General features: G+C 41.7%; 1 pseudogene across 1 annotated transcript in view; it reads left to right on the top strand.

Annotated features, from left to right (window-relative positions):
* Positions 1-19,095, top strand: part of LOC310824103 (cytochrome P450 3A27-like) — a 61,020-nt pseudogene that overhangs the window by 16,200 nt on the left and 25,725 nt on the right. Inside the window, exons 7-8 of the transcript in view lie at positions 371-586; positions 790-952. The product of the transcript in view is annotated as a cytochrome P450 3A27-like (transcript). The remainder of the gene's footprint in view (positions 1-370; positions 587-789; positions 953-19,095) is intronic.

Below are 19,095 nucleotides of genomic sequence, written 5' to 3'. Positions count from 1 at the left end.
TGGAATGGATACCAAGTTATTCACATTTGAACCACCTGACAGTTTTCTTGTAGTCTGTCGACTGTGATAGGAAATAATAGACTATAGCACATTCAGTATTCCAAGCAGTCAATCCACTGCTTGGAATTGGAAAGCAGCGCAGTTTAGTGGCATTTTGACTTCTGATTGATCCTTGTGTACATCTATCATTGGTGTCATGAAATTAGGCTATGCAGATTAGAATAAGTACAGTACTGTGTTCATTTCCCAAAAAAAGAACACAAAAAACTAACAGCTCTTCAGATTTGCGACGAAAAAGAGTTAGTTCTGGGCTACGGCTACGTGAACGACCAATCACTAGTGCTCATGTGAGTGTAATATCCCTGTGCAGGCTCCTCTCCAGTACGAGGCTCTGACGCAGACTATCTAGACAGCGTGATCAACGAGTCTCTCAGGTTGTACCCCATCGACTTGAAAGAGTCGCCAAGAAATCTGTTGAGATCAGCGGCATCACCATCCCCAAGGGTATGGTTGTCATGATACCCATCTGGACCTTGCACCGTGACCCCGATGTGTGGGAAGACCCAGAGGAGTTCAAACCAGAGAGGTAATGGGCCACATCTTAACCACAACCACAATATCAATCACAACAGCAACGATAAGAGCAGTGTTCCACAAACAACCATAAAACAAACCTAAATGCGACGACCAAACACAAACAGGTTTCTTCAACCATGTATAACCATCATATTACTGTGATTTAATTGATATGTTCTTTAACCCCTCCTCCTCTGAACTCTCCGTGTGTAGGTTCAGTAAGGAGAACAAGGAGAGCATCGACCCATACACCTACATGCCGTTCGGGTTGGGCCCACGGAACTGTATCGGGATGCGATTCGCTCTGGTATTGTTGAAACTGGCGATGGTGGAGATTCTACAGAGGTTCAACTTCACCGTCTGCAAAGAGACAGAGGTGAGACAAAATAATGATACAATGATTGTAAATATAATTTTGTACCTATGACTTTGTTGCGTTTCTATATGTAGCAGAGGTGATTTTGGAATCACACTCGCGTGATGTGGTAGCCCTGCCTGAGACATGTAAACTGAAGTGTCGCCCTCAGACCTTGAGGATGTCCTCTTGGCTTAATAGTAGCGTTTGTGTCTTCCACATGGGAGACCCGGGTTTGAACCCCCATACTACAATTCTGTACTTGCGTACTGCATGAGTATGTACTCCCCATTTAATTTCCCAGATTGCATTTTTCAGTACTAGGCGCCAATCATCCTCAGTATAGGCTACCTACTAAATGATGGAAGTGTGAGATTTAAAAAAAAGCTATTTGTATTTCTGCAAAACTCCCTCGAGACTTCATAGGGCCATTTTAATGTATGTCGACCCAAGAGAGGTTGTCCAGGAGTTTGAGTTTATTTGAATTTATAGTGCAATGCTACCCGAACGTAACAGTGACACTGTATTAGGTAACATTCATAGTGTAACGCTGACATCTGTTTTACTCGTTCCTTCATACTTTAACTGTGTGTCAACTCTCACCAGATCCCCATTGAGATGGACCTACAGAACACTCTGATGCCCATACGGCCCATCAAACTCAAGCTGCTGTCCCGCTGCCAGGAGTCCAACGACAACCAGCTCAAAGCAGACAGCCAGTGATGAGGACCTGCCCTGCTGCAGGTCTCTCAGTTATTATGTTACACATAGATCTAGGATAAGCCCCAACACTGGCTACTTTCAAAAATGGGCTTAAAAAAAAAAAGGGCTTCGCTTTTGCCTTAAATTGAAACTAAATTGGCGCTAATAATTGCACTGTGACCCTAAAATGCACTGTGACTTTTATTCTTTTTTTATGTCTTTTATGCGTTTTTATTCAAAAAATTTTTTCATGCTCTTTCCTTTTTATCTATTTTACGTAAAGCACTTTGAATTGCCTCTGTGTATGAAATGTGCTATATAAATAAACTTGCCTTGCCTCGCCTCGCCTCTGGGCTCTGCTGCTACTGTATGCTGCTCTCTTTGTATCTGTCTATTAGTGGAGGTCCAGGACTAGTTGTACAGAGACAGTTGTTGTCTGTCGTCTGCAGTGCAGGGATTTGCATGTGACTTGTGTATGTTTTGTACTCGTCTGGTAGTGGGTCTCTATCATCACGCTAAAAACGTGTGTATAATCACAAACTAAATCATAACATGAGAATGAACAATATGCCATCAAAACATGACAATGAATAGGTGTTAGATTAGATTCAACTTTATTGTCATTGTGCAGAGTACAAGTACAGAGACAACGAAATGTAGTTAGCGTCTAACCAGAAGTGCAAAAGGAGTGCAATGTGAACAATATATACAGGTAGAGCAGTATAAGCAATATATGAGCAGTATAAGTAGTGCAGTATAAGCAGTATATGAGCAGTATAAGCAGTATATGAGCAGTATAAGTAGTGCAGTATAAGCAATATATGTATTAACAGTAACATTATAAACAGAATAAATATAGAATGCAGTATGAACAGTATAAGCAGTATATGAGCTGTATAAGTAGTGCAGTTACCAATGTATTGGGTCTATCTATGGGTATCGTAGTGCAGCAGTAATCAAAATGTACCTGCATTTTATCGTTTGAAGTGCCATCTCATCTGTCATAAGATTTGACTTGTAAAACTGAAAAGTAGGATACAACTAATAGCCTAAATGTATAAACACAGACCACAACCAAAAAACAACATGGGAAAATCGTTTACGCATCCTCTGCAGCAGGAACAGTGCAGAGAAAAAGTATGTACAGTAAACCCCATAACTGAATACACTTCATACGCTTCAGCGCGACACAGAACGCTACATTGAGGTGGCCTATACTGCAACAAAGTTAAAAAAATGAGACAGACACGTGTCTTCAATAACTTGCATGTTTTATCAAAATACAAGCATTCGGCACATTGTTAACTTGTAGGAAAGTTTAATCAGGTTTTATCAATTGTATTTCTTTAAATGTGAAATAAATATCATCAGTGCAGAGGCTATAACACACTACAAAAGTCACATTAAATCACGGAAAGTAGGCTAGGCTAATTAACGGAACTATATGAATATACAGCCCGAGCCCAGTCCAGGGTTCTGAAAGCGACAAGTAACAAGTGTGCCCATCAACGGTCTAGATATTAGGCCTATACAGTGGGGGAAATAATTATTTGATGGTACTTTATGGTATGATTATGGTACTTTTATTTTAACAAATAGAGACAGAATATCAACAAAGAAGTCCAGAAAAAACACATTATATAAAGTTATAAATTGATTTGAATTTGATCCCCTACAAACCAGCAAGAATTCTGGCTCATACAGACCGGTTATATGCCCATGAGGCACACAGATTACTCCTGTCACTTTAAGAAAGTACTCCTAATCTCTGCTTGTTATGGGTATAAAAGACACCTGTCAATAGAATCAATCTCTTCCATTCCAACCTCTCCACCACCATGGGCAAGACCAAAGAACATTCAAAGGACATCAGGGTAAGAGTTGTAGACCTGCACAAGGCTGGAATGGGCTACAAGACCATCAGCAAAAAGCTTGGTGAGAAGGAGACAACTGTTGGTGCAATTATTAGAAAATGGAAGAAATACAAAATAACCATCAATCGCCCTCGGCCTGGAGCTCCATGCAAGATCTCGCCTCGTGGGGTAAGGATGATCATGAGAAGGGTGAGGATCAGCCCAGAACTACGCGGGAGGAGCTTGGTAATGATCTCAAGGCAGCTGGGACCACAGTCACCAAGAAAACCATTGGTAACACACTACACCGTAACGGATTGAAATCCTGCAGTGCCCGCAAGGTCCCCCTGCTCAAGAAGGCACATGTGAAGCAGTGGACCCATCTGAAGTTTGCCAATGAACACTTAAATGATTCAGAGAAGGCTTGGGAGAAGGTGATGTGGTCAGATGAGACCAAAATTGAACTCTTTGGCATAAATTCGACTCTTCGTGTTTGGAGGGAGAGAAATGCTGAATGCTACAATCCCAAGACCACCATCCCCACTGTCAAACACAGAAGTGGAAACATTATGCTTTGGGGTTGTTTCTCTGCTAAGGGTACAGAACGACTTCACTGCATTGAGGGGCCAATGGACGGGGCCATGTACCGTAAGATCTTGGACAAGAACCTCCTTCCCTCAGCCAGAGCACTGAGGATGGGTCGTGGATGGGTCTTCCAGCATGACAATGACCCAAAACATACGGCCAAGACAACAAAGGAATGGCTCAAGAAGAAGCACACTAAGGTCATGGAGTGGCCTAGCTAGTCTCCAGACCTTAATCCTATAGAAAATTTGCGGAGGGAGCTGAAGCTTCGAGTTGCCAAGCAAAAGCCTTGAAACCTTCAGGATTTGGAGAGGATCTGTAAAGAGGAGTGGACCAAAATCCCTCCTGAGATGTGTGCAAAACTGGTGACCAACTACAAGAAACGTCTGACTTCTGTGCTTGCCAACAAGGGTTTCTCCACCAAGTACTAAGTCATGTTTTGCTTGGGGATCAAATACTTATTTCCTTCGATCAAATGCAAATTAATTTATAACTTTATATAATATGTTTTTCTGGACTTTTTTTTTTGATATTCTGTGTCTATTTGTTAAAATAAAAGTACCATAAAAATTATAGACCGCTCATTTCTTTGTAATCGGGCAAACTAACAAAATCAGCAGGGGATCAAATAATTATTTCCCCCACTGTACGTAACATTTGGAGATGTGTTAACACGATCAAAGAAAATACGCGGGAGAGGTCCACTGTTTGAGGCGAAAAAAGACAGGGTTCCCAGAGGAAAAATTAATAAAAATGAGTTCCTCACAAAACAAGGAACCCAAAACCATTTCAATGGAAACGATCGGACTTTACCTTGGAACGTAGCGGATGTATGAGCGCGGCTTTGGAATTATTCAAAACAGCGCCCGCGCTGCCACGATCAAAGAGAATACGCGGTAGAGGTCCACTGTTTGATGCGAAAAAATACAACGTTCCCAGAGGAATAAAAACGAAATAAAAATGAAATATCCCATTGTTCCTAACAAAACAAAGAACCCAAAACCATTTCAATGGAAACATCGGACTTTACCTTGGAACGTAGCGGACACATGAGCGCGGCTTCGGAATTATTCAAAACAGCGCCCGCTCTAACACGATCAAAGAGAATACGCGGGAGAGGTCCACTGTTTGAGGCGAAAAAAGACAGGGTTCCCAGAGGAAAAATGAATAAAAATGAGTTCCTCACAAAACAAGGAACCCAAAACCATTTCAATGGAAACGATCGGACTTTACCTTGGAACGTAGCGGATGTATGAGCGCGGCTTTGGAATTATTCAAAACAGCGCCCGCGCTGCCACGATCAAAGAGAATACGCGGTAGAGGTCCACTGTTTGATGCGAAAAAATACAACGTTCCCAGAGGAATAAAAACGAAATAAAAATGAAATATCCCATTGTTCCTAACAAAACAAAGAACCCAAAACCATTTCAATGGAAACATCGGACTTTACCTTGGAACGTAGCGGACACATGAGCGCGGCTTTGGAATTATTCAAAACAGCGCCCGCTCTAACACGATCAAAGAGAATACGCGGGAGAGGTCCACTGTTTGAGGCGAAAAAAGACAGGGTTCCCAGAGGAAAAATGAATAAAAATGAGTTCCTCACAAAACAAGGAACCCAAAACCATTTCAATGGAAACATCGGACTTTACCTTGGAACGTAGCGGACACATGAGCGCGGGCTTTGGAATTATTCAAAACAGCGCCCGCTCTAACACGATCAAAGAGAATACGCGGTAGAGGTCCACTGTTTGATGCGAAAAAAGACAACGTTCCTAGACGAATAAAAACGAAATAAAAATGAAATATCCTAGTATTCCTAACAAAACAAAGAACCCAAAACCATTTCAATGGAAACATCGGACTTTACCTTGGAACGTAGCGGACGCATGAGCGCGGCTTTGGAATTATTCAAAACAGCGCCCGCTCTAACACGATCAAAGAGAATACGCGGGAGAGGTCCACTGTTTGAGGCGAAAAAAGACAGGGTTCCCAGAGGAAAAATGAATAAAAATGAGTTCCTCACAAAACAAGGAACCCAAAACCATTTCAATGGAAACGATCGGACTTTACCTTGGAACGTAGACTGTTTGTGGAACGTAAAGTAGTGTACCTACTGAACTCGAACACTGCACCTACGTGACAACCTACCAACCCCTGCAACCCCTGCACCCCCCCCCCCGGACAATTGCACTATTACTCCCCTCCCCTGCTCTTACTCAATACCACTGCTCTTCTGTACATATGTCCATACTGTTCATATTTTCTTAATACTACTGTTAGTACACTGCACATATCTGTACATACTGTGCATACCTGTTTATACTGTTCATATGGCATTCCATATTTATATTTATTCTGCCATCTACCTTATGTTACTGTTAATACATATATACTGCATTACCTATACAGCTCATATGCTGCTACACTGTTCATACTGTAACTTATTTATTCTGCTTATAATGCTACTGCTTACTCATATACTGCTTACACTGCACTACTTATGTTATACTGCACTACTTACTGCTCATATATTGCACTACCTGTATATACTGTTCATTGCACTTTCTGCTATTTTGCACTTCTGGTTAGACGCTAACTGCATTTCGTTGTCTCTGTACTTGTACTCTGCACAATGACAATAAAGTTGAATCTGATCTAAAAAAAATGTTTTCGCTGACTGGCGGCACAAGGGTGTGGGTTGGGTGGAGCTCCGCTGTTTGAGGCGAAAAATGACAAGGTTCCCAGAGGAATAAAAAAAAAAATGCCTTTATGCACCGGACACCATAAACAAAGTACCTTCTGGAAAAATAAACTTCTTCGAATCCAAGCCAGCTCTGTGATATTCTAGAAGGTCAGAGTTTAGCAGTTAGCACAGTAACATTGTTGCGAAGAGGTGTATAAATATGATCAGACTTTTTTCTGATAAAATAGTTGTTTTTTTGTTCAACAGTACCACTTTGTCTGTTTTTCCATTTTCTTGAAGCATCTGCACTCGATTTCCAGCCAGCATCATAGTCATGACAGTGAAAGTGTCCAAACAGGTGACCTGAAAAAATATCAAAAGGGGGATGAGGAGAAGAAAGCGGATCTCCACACTGATGAAACATGGGCAGATGAAGAAGATACTAGCGAAAGAAAACAAAAACATGGAGAGGAAAAACTGTCTGTGGAGTATAAGGCAGCTATTAAAGAGAATGACAACATTTGGATGAACTTTCGTTCATCTTGGTCTAATAATGGAAATAGTCTAGTCGTGGTGTGGGCCAGGAGTGACTGCAACCTATAATAAGCCTTCTTTACTTTGCTACAGCCATCGCTGGCCGACATTGTCATTCACTGCCATCAACGGAAATCAATGTTTCCCACATTATATTTCATGCCAACGTCAATCAAAAGTAACCTCAGATTGTTATGGAAATCTTTCAGTGAACAACAACAAACGATGTTTGGTCTCAGTTGAGAGTTTTAATGCATATAGAAAGTATTATACAACGTTGGTCAGCTGGATCAGCATTCCTTCACCAACAGTGTGGATTCAGATACTGATGCTGTGGCTGAGGAGAAGACCATCCTTAACTCCAATGCTCATACGTCATAGGTCTAGGGGTAAACATATCTTGCACCTGTTTGCTGACCAAGAAGCTGGGAAAGAAGCGTAGGCGTTGTGAGCCACTATCTCAAACCTCAGCCTGCAGTTAGGAGTGTTCCAAGGTCACATAACATCTTTGATACAAGAGAAGGAGCAGTCGGTTTTGGTTCTTCCTCAGTCACATAATTAAAAATAACAAAGTACATTGGGTCACAGAAAGGTCAATACATTTAATATAAAACTAAAACAAAATAGTACAAATATTTTTTGCCATTACAAAACCAAGTACTGTAACAAAGTGATGAAGGCTTATCAAAGGTTACAGATGCATAGTCTTGAACCAAAATAAGAAAAACATACAATAATGATTGCTTTGATAATGATAATTATGGCTTTAAAAGACCCAGAAAACAACCAAAATATTGTATGATGAAAAGTAAGAGATTCCCCAGACTGATGAAGAATAATGGACAGATGCCAAAAATAGAAATGAGACATTTTGTTTAATATACTGTGAAGGGGAGGATCAGGTGAAAGTAAACAAGAAAACAAGGGAACAAAGCTTTAGTCACAGTGAAAAGGTAATTAGTGAACAGGAGAGAAGTGCCATCAAACTTACTTGAGATTTTTTGATCATTTTGAGTTCCAATTCTAGTGTTTCTTTTTTGTTCATCTGGTTCACTTTCTTACCTCTGTATCTATCTACAGTTTTCCCGTCTTTTCCAAGGGTAAACAGACCCGAGTTCAATACCCAACAGCCACACTTGGCAGAGTAGACAGCGAACACAATGCAAAGGTGGGCTAACGGAAAACTGTTTTGATAGATTCAACAGTTTAGATTGTAGATTCATTGATAGGTTGGTTGATTGATTTACATTGAGCAGGACCTCTCCCTTTATGTTCCTTCCTCAGATGTCTATCCACAGCTGGGCAATGGTAATTTGCTGAAATGAACTGTGTATTAACAGTCAGGAGAATTCAAAAGGTAAAAAACCAAGTCACCAGCGTGGCTGCGGGGCTGAAGCCAGATTTATTTTGAATGGCCAAACCTGAATAAAGTATTCATTCAGTAAGACGAGTTATGGTTTAGAATGTTTGTAGAGCACACACATACACTCACCGGCCACTTTATTAGGTACACCTTGCTAGTACCGGGTTGGACCCCCTTTTGCCTTCAGAACTGCCTTCATTCTTTGTGGCATAGATTCACCAAGGTGCTGGAAAACATTCCTCAGAGACTTTGGTCCATATTGACATGATGGCATCACGCAGTTGCTGCAGATTTGTAGGCTGCATCTCCATGATGTGAATCCCCCGTTCCACCACATCCTGCTGGAAGTAGCCATCAGAAGATGGGTACACTGTGGTCATAAAGGGATGGACATGGTCAGCAGCAATACTCAGGTAGGCTGTGGCGACAAAGAAACAAACATCTGTTAATACTTATAGACACCTGCTCTGTCCTCATACATAGCTGAACACCTCTAAACACCTCCCAAGAGTCTGGAGACAGAATGTCAGTCTGACTTCAGGTTTATTGATTTCGAAAGAGTGAAACTGAGAAAGAGAAACAATAATCAATGATATGGTTTCACATCCACACATTGCCTTGCCATACATCACAGAGATGACCTAACAAAGAAATAGCGACATATAGCTACAGATGTTGTATGATGCAACAATACACAGGTAAAGATCATTTTATGCCACGTCCTACACATTTGGGGTAGTCAATAGTCCTAGGAGAAGCACACCTGTTAACCATCTCAATTCCATCTCTCCTTTCAGTCATAGGGTGAGGGTTAGGGTAGGAGTTTCTCATAGAAGTCTGTCTGTGTGTGGTAATGCTGATCTGCACTGTGACTGCAGCCTTTTAGGAAGTGAATAGGTTGGTTTCACATTGTTATTAACCCCGCTCCAGCTTCGACAGTGGCTATTTGAAAGGAGTGTTTTTGTTATTTCGTTATGTTGTTAAAAGAAGCCACAATAGAAATTGTAACACTCCAATCTAGAAATCAAGTTATGTGCAATTCTCAGGAAGGAGAAGGACTGGGGAGGAGGGGGAGCCCAACAGGCCTGCCGAGACAGAGAAGAGCCATTCCAACAGCAGCACGCTGTCCAACTGGCGGGACAACATCATCTTCGTCAACAAGGTCTTCCACCAGATACAGATGTGCAGAAGTACCATGGGCTCGGTGTTGTTATTGTTTAATATTGTCTAAAAGTATGAAGAGTAATGTTTTTACACGATAAGGACCCGGACCAGATTAAACAAACGAAATGAACCTACAAACCTAGTATTTTCACTGTAGCAAGATATGATAGAAATACATATACATACTGTAATAATGTTTGTTCGTACGGAGGCAGACGCAGTATGGTAGTGAGGGAATGTAGCTCCCGTTTATTAGCACAGTGGTCAATTTGGCTTTTCAGCCCGTTTCAAAGTTCAGCGACTTTCCAGTCGTCTCTCTCTCTCGGAACCTGCTCCTTCGTTCCCAGCCCACCTCCTGAAAAAGCAGAGGCACACACATCTTAAGCATCTAGTCAACGAGGCTTCATTTGCAACAGGTGTGCAACGGAGCCTCGCCGACATAACCCTGGCCACGGTCCTGTAGCTCCCTCTACAGGCCGAACGCTGCATGTCCCCCCACACATACATAGTGTAATGCTTATTTGATTTCCTCCACTTGCTTTTGAATGGAGTGTTGATCTGAATGACCCTATGAGATGAGATGAGTTGCATTGGACTGCCCTCTAGTGGACGGACAGTATCACTCCATCGAAGACACATTCTTAGAAATTTGACTCGAACACACTCATTCTCAGGATGAAAATAGAGATTGTGTGTGTGCAGTCAGGAGAAGGAGAGGGACAATCTCCTGGAATTATATTATATAATTATAATTCTATAATAATGATAATTATGATGTATTATCTTAATATATTATAATACATAACACATATTCTCGTAAATCTCCTGATGTCTTTATCTTCCCCCTGCAGTCCTTCCTGTTGCCGTCCTGCGAGGCGTCAACCTCGGGCCTCTGTAGCAGCCATCTCTATCCCTTTAACAACCATGTGCACCCTTCAGCTACACAGTCACATCTCCATACACGCTGATGATGTCATCTCACCTTTCCTCCTTTCATCAACAGGTGACGCCAGTGTGAAGGAAAAATCGAAAACTCCCTGGTAACACAAAGCCAGACTACAACATAAGGTGACAGATTGGAATTTTGAAGGCCACAAACCGACACTGATATTGGGGGATTGTAACCTGAACAGAATTCCTCCTTTCACCAACCCCAACATATAAATTGACAGTTACCCTGGGGCCTGCTTCTACCATTTCACCAATGTTTTGGAAAAGGGTGGACTGTGTGTGCCGCTGCCAAAAAATGGACACTAGAGGGAAGTCAAGAAGAATTTGTTGGAGCGCTATTGAACCATCAGGGTGTGAATGCTTTAGGAGAAGAAGTGCTACGTGGGCGAAAGTGCAAAGTAAGGTGTTGATTTTAAAATCATAGCAGGCCTGCCTATATAAATAGATAATAACAATTACAAGATAAAAAGAAAATGCTGGGGCCATGTAATAAATTAGTAATAAGAATAATGATAAGACAATTATAGATGACAGGACGTATAACCCCCATAATAATGTGGCCATGTGTAAGTGCTTCAGTTTTCTTCAGTGGCCTTCCCAGTCACTGGATCTGAATCCAATAGAACACCTTTGGGAAGTGGTAGAACGGGAGATTCACAGCTTGAAAGTGCAACTGAAAAATCTATAGGTATTGCGTGATGCAATCATGTCATCATGGACCAGAATCTCAAAGGAATGTTTCAAACATCTTGTGGAATCAATGCCACGAAGAATTGAGGCTGTTTTAAGAGCAAAGGGAGGCCCTACCCAGTATTAATATAGTGTTCCTAATGAAGAGCCCAGTGAGTGTATATGTGTTTGTTAATGGCGGCAGCTAATGGGGATCGATCCTAAAGATAGTGAGAAAGAAAGGAAGACAGGAGTGCTGGATCAGAGACCTTGAGTGGATGAGTGCTGAGACCTGTCCTGTTCAACACCTTCAGACAGGCCATGAGTGAATGACAACTACTACATAGTAGTAAATGATGCATCTGCATGTAGAAGATTATTTTCAAATACATCAAAGTAATTCTTCACATTGAGAGAGAGTCTGTCGAGGGAGAACCCTTCAACTTTAACAATAGATATTAATATGATTTATTTAAACTGTTGGGCCCCTTCATTGATCGCAGATCTGAAATGATGATATGCTGCCCTCTTGTAGACAGACAAGATTACTTGAAGTACACATATTTTAGTGTATTAACGTTCAACAAAAATATTCTCTGTGGCTCTTCAATGCCATAAACAAAATATATTGATCCCGAATTGTTTCTTTCAATTTGTGACAATAACTTTTGTTAGTTTGCAGTAGCTTGTGGTGATTGTTTGTGGTCAAAAAGCTGTTCCACTTCCCCGTCTAACTCGGATTCTCTCCAAAAACAGGTGCCGCGGCTTTCCACCAATTAAATAGACACCTCCCATAGCGGACCCAGAATCGAAGAAAAAAAAGAAAAAAAAGAATTCACAGGTTCTTGACAGAACAAAAGCATAGATGTAGAGTAGTAGACCGTACATGAAGAGTTTGACTGTAAGACATGGTTATGGTACAGTATAGCACCGTGCTTTGTTAGTCTACTGGGGTAGGCCAGGGCAGTGAACTCACAGGTCCTCAGGGCCTCCTCTGCGTCAGGTTCCTGGTGGTTGACGGCGATGCCCTGGTGTGACCTCTCCTGGAAGAAGGGTAGTCTGTCTACCAGCTCGCCCTCTAGGAAGGCTCCTTCTTCCACCTCCTCCTCCTCCTTTTCCTCCACCACCACCTCCTTCAAATCTTCCTCCTCTCCCCTATCTGGCAATGGCAACTCTTCCTCCTCCTCTGATTTTGGAATGGATTGGACCCTGTGGGCGGGGCTTGCAGACCCAGAGAGGAAGTGACTTCTTTTTCTAAGGGACACAAAGTTGTTGGTGGAATCTATGTTCTTTCAGAAGTCAGAATTAAAGCTCATACCTTCAGAGAGGCGTTCACAACTTTAAAACATTGTAAAATGTAAAAATCTGTGTACAGTACAATGAATTAATTCAAATGCAGTATTTTCTCTCTGCGCTAAAACACATTTCATTCATGTCAACGTACCGATTGTCTTGTCTTTGTTGACCTTCCAGGAGAGAGGTCCCTCATGCACCATCTTCCTCTTGGTGAGATCCATATTCGACAGGAGAATGTGAATCATCAAATCATCATCAAAACTTCAGTTTCTTCTTTTCTTTTTCTGAACATTTTTGGCTTTTACAGAGTAGAAAACAATCATAATGCCTGTTACGACTCCAGATGACAACTCGTCTACGTCTAGGGGCGGTAGAGGAGTCGCAACAAAAAGGTAGTGCCACGGACTTATTGCAGGAATTAAACAGGCACAAACCACAGTGTAAACTATATACAATTATTTATTTCCTCTGGGAAAACACAACACAAGACACACGCCAAGGAGAAAAGGGAACTATGAGCGGTGCCAAAGCAAAGAAATCATAAACAAAGGTGATGTCCTAAACTAGTGCAATAGTAATCTATACTACCAGGGCTATGCTAAAGTGCTATGCTACACTAGACTAGAACATACATGGGGCGGCACCCACTCCTAACCTGGTGAATTGTAACAGAGATGAGCCTACGTGTTGGAAATGTAAACCCATGGGTCTCTTACCTATTCACCTTACCCCTATGGCGTACATTTAACAGACAGACAAATATTGAGAAAAAAACTATACGTAAACAATGACGCAAGTATACCAAAAGAGAACTAAATGTAAATAAGTACGTCGGAGGTTTCGAACAACTAAGCAACAGCGAATCGACAGCAAACATAAGCTACGGTACAACTGGGTCGACTCTCGAGGGGAAGGCCAGCGGAGCTTTTAAATGACACGGACAGCCCTCTGATTGGTCAGGAATGGTGATGACTGATTGGGACGAATGGCCAATTGCTGACGGACACCTGAATGTAGAGTGACAGGTCAAGGGAAAAACAGAAGGAAACACAAAACACAACAAGGAAACGCACATGTAGGAGTGGGAACGTAACAATGCCAAACAAGAATACAAGGCTACGGATAACAGACGCAAGGGAATAACTTACAGAAATTCAAAATAATCAAACAGGAACCTTAAAGGGAAACTTTCTGATTAGAAGTGAATGGGAGAGTAGTGGAGCGCCTCCTCACCTTGAACTATGAGATCATGGGGTTCTCACTCTGCTTCAGTAAGGACAGGTCTAACCGTCTCTGGTAGTCCTCTAGTCCCTGTAAGGATAGGAACGTGCACACACACACACACACACACACACACACTTATGAGCACTGAACAATCACACATGTTGTCCTGTGGTAAATCATGAATCATTATATTACTAACCAAAACATTGAACATACCACAAAAATAATGACAGGTGCTTGCTAATATGCATTCTGACCAACTTGTGCAGCTCAGTGGCATTCTAAACGACCTGCTCCTTCATTTTAAGCATTTAAATCACAGTCCTGGTTGTCCGATCACAAGTATTATCCGATTACCAGTATCAAGTCCTAATTTACGGAAACAAGTAATATGAGATCGGCACACCCCTCATCGGCATGTGACCACCAATGTTGGGTCTAATCAATGGCGTCTATTCACACGGTCCTGGTTACCTGTTTGTTCTCTGCCTCTTTGACGGCCTGGTTAACATAGTTGAGTATCTTCCTGCAGCAGTCTCCTGTCCTCTTCACCTTGTCCCTCTCCTCCATCTCCTCTAGGGGTCAAAAACAACAACCAAACGTCAACCAGTCATCCATCAACTCATCATCTCATTGTTAATGTGGGCCGATAAGTGCACTACACCAGAAAGTGAGCAAGTGTTTTGAGCTGGAGGGGGTGGGTTGGGGGGTGTTAGGTAAAGGGGGCGGAGGTGCAAAAAAGGGAGGTGAAAGAGAAAGCAGTTTTAAAAAGACAAGGTTTAAAAAGTGTGCAGGTGAGGCGAAAAACACATAGGGGGCTTGTAGGAGAACCTCACCACAGGAACATACATGTATTGTAGTCGTTGTGAAATCGTAGTAGTCTATGGTACGTGTGTACTTGGCTATGCTCTCAAGCAGTAGAGGATACTTGGTCAGCCTCTGCATCTCCACAGGAATGATGTCCTTCAGCTGCAGTCGGCGACACTGGCGGTTACTCTCGGTTATTCTCCGCCGTACCGTGGTGGGCGGACAGAGAGGCGGTCGAAATCCACATCAACCTGCTCAGACAATAAAACTATAGGACACTGGTTAGAAGACCCTAGCCTACCTAACTTGCGGTTACTTTCCTGATTCAACTTTGTGTCTACCTTCTTGATTCAACTTGCTTTACCTTCCCTGGCTCCCCCTTCCCCCTTCCTCTTTCATCGTTAGCTGCTCCGCCTTTTTCTTGTTGTGACCGTCTAATTGTCACCTCCGATTTCCATCCCCAAACCTTCCAATCTACCTTCCGCGACCCGTTCCGTAACTTCTTTATCTTACCAGCAGCATGGTACAAACAGTTGACCTTTTAAAACATTTTCGAAAACATTTTACTGTATTAGTATATGCTGAGTAAAAGTGATTCTTAATTGAAGAGTTTCATGTTTAGGCTCAGACTGATTCATTTCACATTCTAGGGTTCCATATACACTCATACACACATCACACACTCACACAGACACATCTTATACACTCATATAACACAGCACACACTCACACATCTTACACACTCACACATAATCATACAAATATAGACACCCACTCATTCTTACATTCTCACACATACAAATACACTCTCAAGCACACATACATACATGCAAATACACACAGTTGTTGGTTATACCTACGTTTGATTCCCAGGGTATAAGACACCAATTGTGATTAGGATATCTCAAGCTGATTCCAAAGCTGCTTCCTAACATATTTCTTTAATCTCAGTGATATCCTAGATAACCAATAATACAATATTGTTCTCTTTTGACAAATTGCAGAAAAGAGTGAAAATGAAGACATTTTACAATAACCCTAAAAACAATTACTGCAAAAGGAAAGACAAAAGGGAAAATGGAGAAAGGGATTACCATAGTAACTCCAGTAGAAATATTAGAGAATAAAAACCCTCTTTTGAATAACCAAATAAGAGAGATGTCAGAAAAATGGGAAAAACGAACCAGTAAGAATTATACTAAGTGGCCTAAGGAAGGGACATTTGATGTTGCAGTGTGTAAGGAAATGGGAACACTGGTAAAAAAACCCACAAACCTTGAGTTAATTCAAAAAAGAGACAGGAGAAAAGAGAGAGAGAAATAGACCTTTAGATTTTAAAATTGTTAAAACAGTAGGATTCTCGGGACAAGCGCAGTTAATTCCAATGGCAACTCCAGTAAGTCTGAAGATAGGAGACAGAGCCCACAACCCTGCCCATACTGATCTCTGACCAGACACCGGTGAATCTCTTGGGGAGGGATGCATTATGCATGCTGGGGATGAAAATATGGTGTTCCCCAGAAGGTGTATATGTAGATAATACGGCAATAAAGACACAAGAAATACCAATAAATGCAAGCGCAAATGTTTACTGGTTAGAGGAAATAAACCATGAAATAGAGCAAACTTGGTTAAAATGGAGAAAATGTATTGAAGCCCAATTGCCAGATGCACGAAAACCACGATTTGACTACCACTGCACAATGCAGTTTGACTCAAATTGCGACTCCTACCAAGAACAAACTAAAAATGTGGTTGTCCCATTAATGTCACAATACATCATAGTGGGAAAACAGGGAGCAGCTATGAAAATAGATGAATCAGAATTTGTACAAAAATGGTATAATATACCTAATGCTGCTCCTCATGTGTCATTAATGGTAAATAAAGGGTATAGAGCAAGAGACTTGGGACCAATGATGAGAACCGCATTAAAAAGTGACTGGAAAAAAACAAGTAACCCATTGGTAAAACATTCTGCAGACAAGGAATTCATAAAAATAATATGTGCCACGCCTATGAATGGTATACCACAGGAAGTAGCCATATTGGTTAAACAACAAGTTCAGATGAAAGAAAAATCAGATAATCAATTGAGCGATGACATGGAAAAACAGATTCCAGAAAGTCTCTGGTCAAAACATGACACTGACGTGGGCTTAGTAAAATCAGCAAGCCCTATAATTATGAGAACAAAACAGGGCAGTGTATTACCAAGAAAAGCCCAATATCCTATGAAACCTGAAGCTGAGGAAGGAATAAGCAAAACAATAGAGGGTTTGATAGCAGCGGGAGTTTTAGAAAGAATAAACAGCCCGTGCAATACCCCCCTTCTTCCAATTCTAAAAGCAGATAAGTCAAAATGGAGATTGGTGCATGACTTAAGAGCAGTAAATGAGGTGGTGCAGGATTGGCCAGCAGAAGTACCAAATCCTCATACACTGTTAACAAATGTTCCTCCGACAGCCAAATACTAGACAGTGATAGATTTATGCTCAGCTTTTTTCAGTGTACCGTTAGCAGAAGAAAGTTGGTACTTGTTTGCATTCACCTACAGAGGACAACAATACACATACACTAGAATACCTCAAGGGTTCAAACATTCGCCTCATGTGTTCAACCAGGTGCTAAAAGCAGATCTAGAAGACCTGGAGATAAACAGCACAGTAATCCAATACGTGGAAGATTTGATTGGAACAATGTCATGAGGACTCCATAAGAGTTCTCCAAAAATTGGCAAAGGGGGGACACAAAGTGTCAAAAACTAAATTGCAGTATTGCTTACCTCAGGTTGACTATCTGGGAAGAACTATAGCGCATGGGTCAAAAGCAATATCACCAGGACAATTAGAAGGCATAAGTAAAACACCAAAACCAGTAAATGTGGGCCAAATGATGACATTCTTGGGAATGACAGGATTCAGCGGAGATTGGATAGAGGACTATGCGATAAAAACAGCAGCTCTGAGGGTGCTGATGAAAACAGCGGGTCAGCAGAACTTAAGAGCCCCTTTAATATGGACAACAGAAGCTACAATGGCATTTGAAATGTTGAAAAAAGAAATGCAGCTATGCACTATGCCTATGAGAAGGCCTCGTCAATCACAACGGGCTACCCAATAACAATATACACACACACACACATCACAAGACAGTGGAACTGTTAGAACAGGGAAGGTTTGTTCTAACACAAGCTAGGAACCTGTCATATTTGTCGTTATTAACATACCCAGACATCACTATCAAGAGATGTAGCACAGTAAATCCAGCTGAGTTAATACCACTGGCAGATGAAGGGGAAGAACATGATTGTATAGCACACTCGCTAACATTCACCAGGTTAAGACCAGATTTAGAATCAACACCCTTACTATATGCAGAAGAGACATATTTTGTAGATGGTTCATGTTATCGAGATCATTTAGGAAATCATGCAGGGTACGGCATAGTCAAACAAATAGGGCAGACATTCAGCTGTCCACAACCGTGTTCTGCCCAGTTGGCAGAACTAAGGGCACTGACAGAAGCCTGTAAAATGGGGGAAGGCAAATCAGTGAACATTTTTAATGACTCAGCGTATGCGCATGGAGTCTGTCATCTGTTTGGGGCAGTATGGAAACAGAGAGGCTTTTTGAAAAGTGATGGGTCACCCATACAGCATTGTGAGCAAATTAAGGAATTGATGTCGACTATGATGAAACCAAAACGGTTAGCGATCATCAAATGTCAGGCGCACCAGAAAGGCAATGATTACATTATTCAGGGCAATAATGCTGCTGATGAAGCGGCAAAGCGAGCCTCGAAGTGTGAGGTGGCCGTGTTGGCCCCAATGGTATTAATAGAACCAATAACGCAGCTAGAGGATATAATACGCATGCAACAGATTGCAGGGCCGTATGAGCAATCCATGTGGCTCCAAAGGGGGGCAAAAGGAGACTCTACAGGATTGTGGAGATTGCATGAGGGTACGATAGTGGCACCTACGGTGCTACTGGGGATTTTGATCGCTGATGCGTATGGTTTTGACCATTGCGCAAGGAGGGAAGTTTTGAGAAAGATAAAACTCCAAGGGTATTGGTCACCCTATTTACAGGCAATGGTAGAAAATGCATTGGCAGAATGCACAGTATGCGCACAAAACAATGTGAGAAAGGAATCAAAACACCCTTAGGACACATACCGGTTCCAGACGAACCATTTAAACATTTGGTAATGGACTATGTAGACAGGATAAAAAAGGTCAATGGAAAAGATACATGCTTGTTGTCATAGATAGATTTAGCAGATGGGTAGAAGCAACGCCATCGGCAGAATTAGGGGCAGGAACAGT

The sequence above is a fragment of the Argentina silus genome (genome assembly GCF_951799395.1).
Source record: "Argentina silus genome assembly, chromosome: Y".
In the NCBI taxonomy this organism is placed as follows: Eukaryota; Metazoa; Chordata; class Actinopteri; order Argentiniformes; family Argentinidae; genus Argentina; species Argentina silus.
This window is presented reverse-complemented; position numbering and strand designations above follow the sequence as displayed.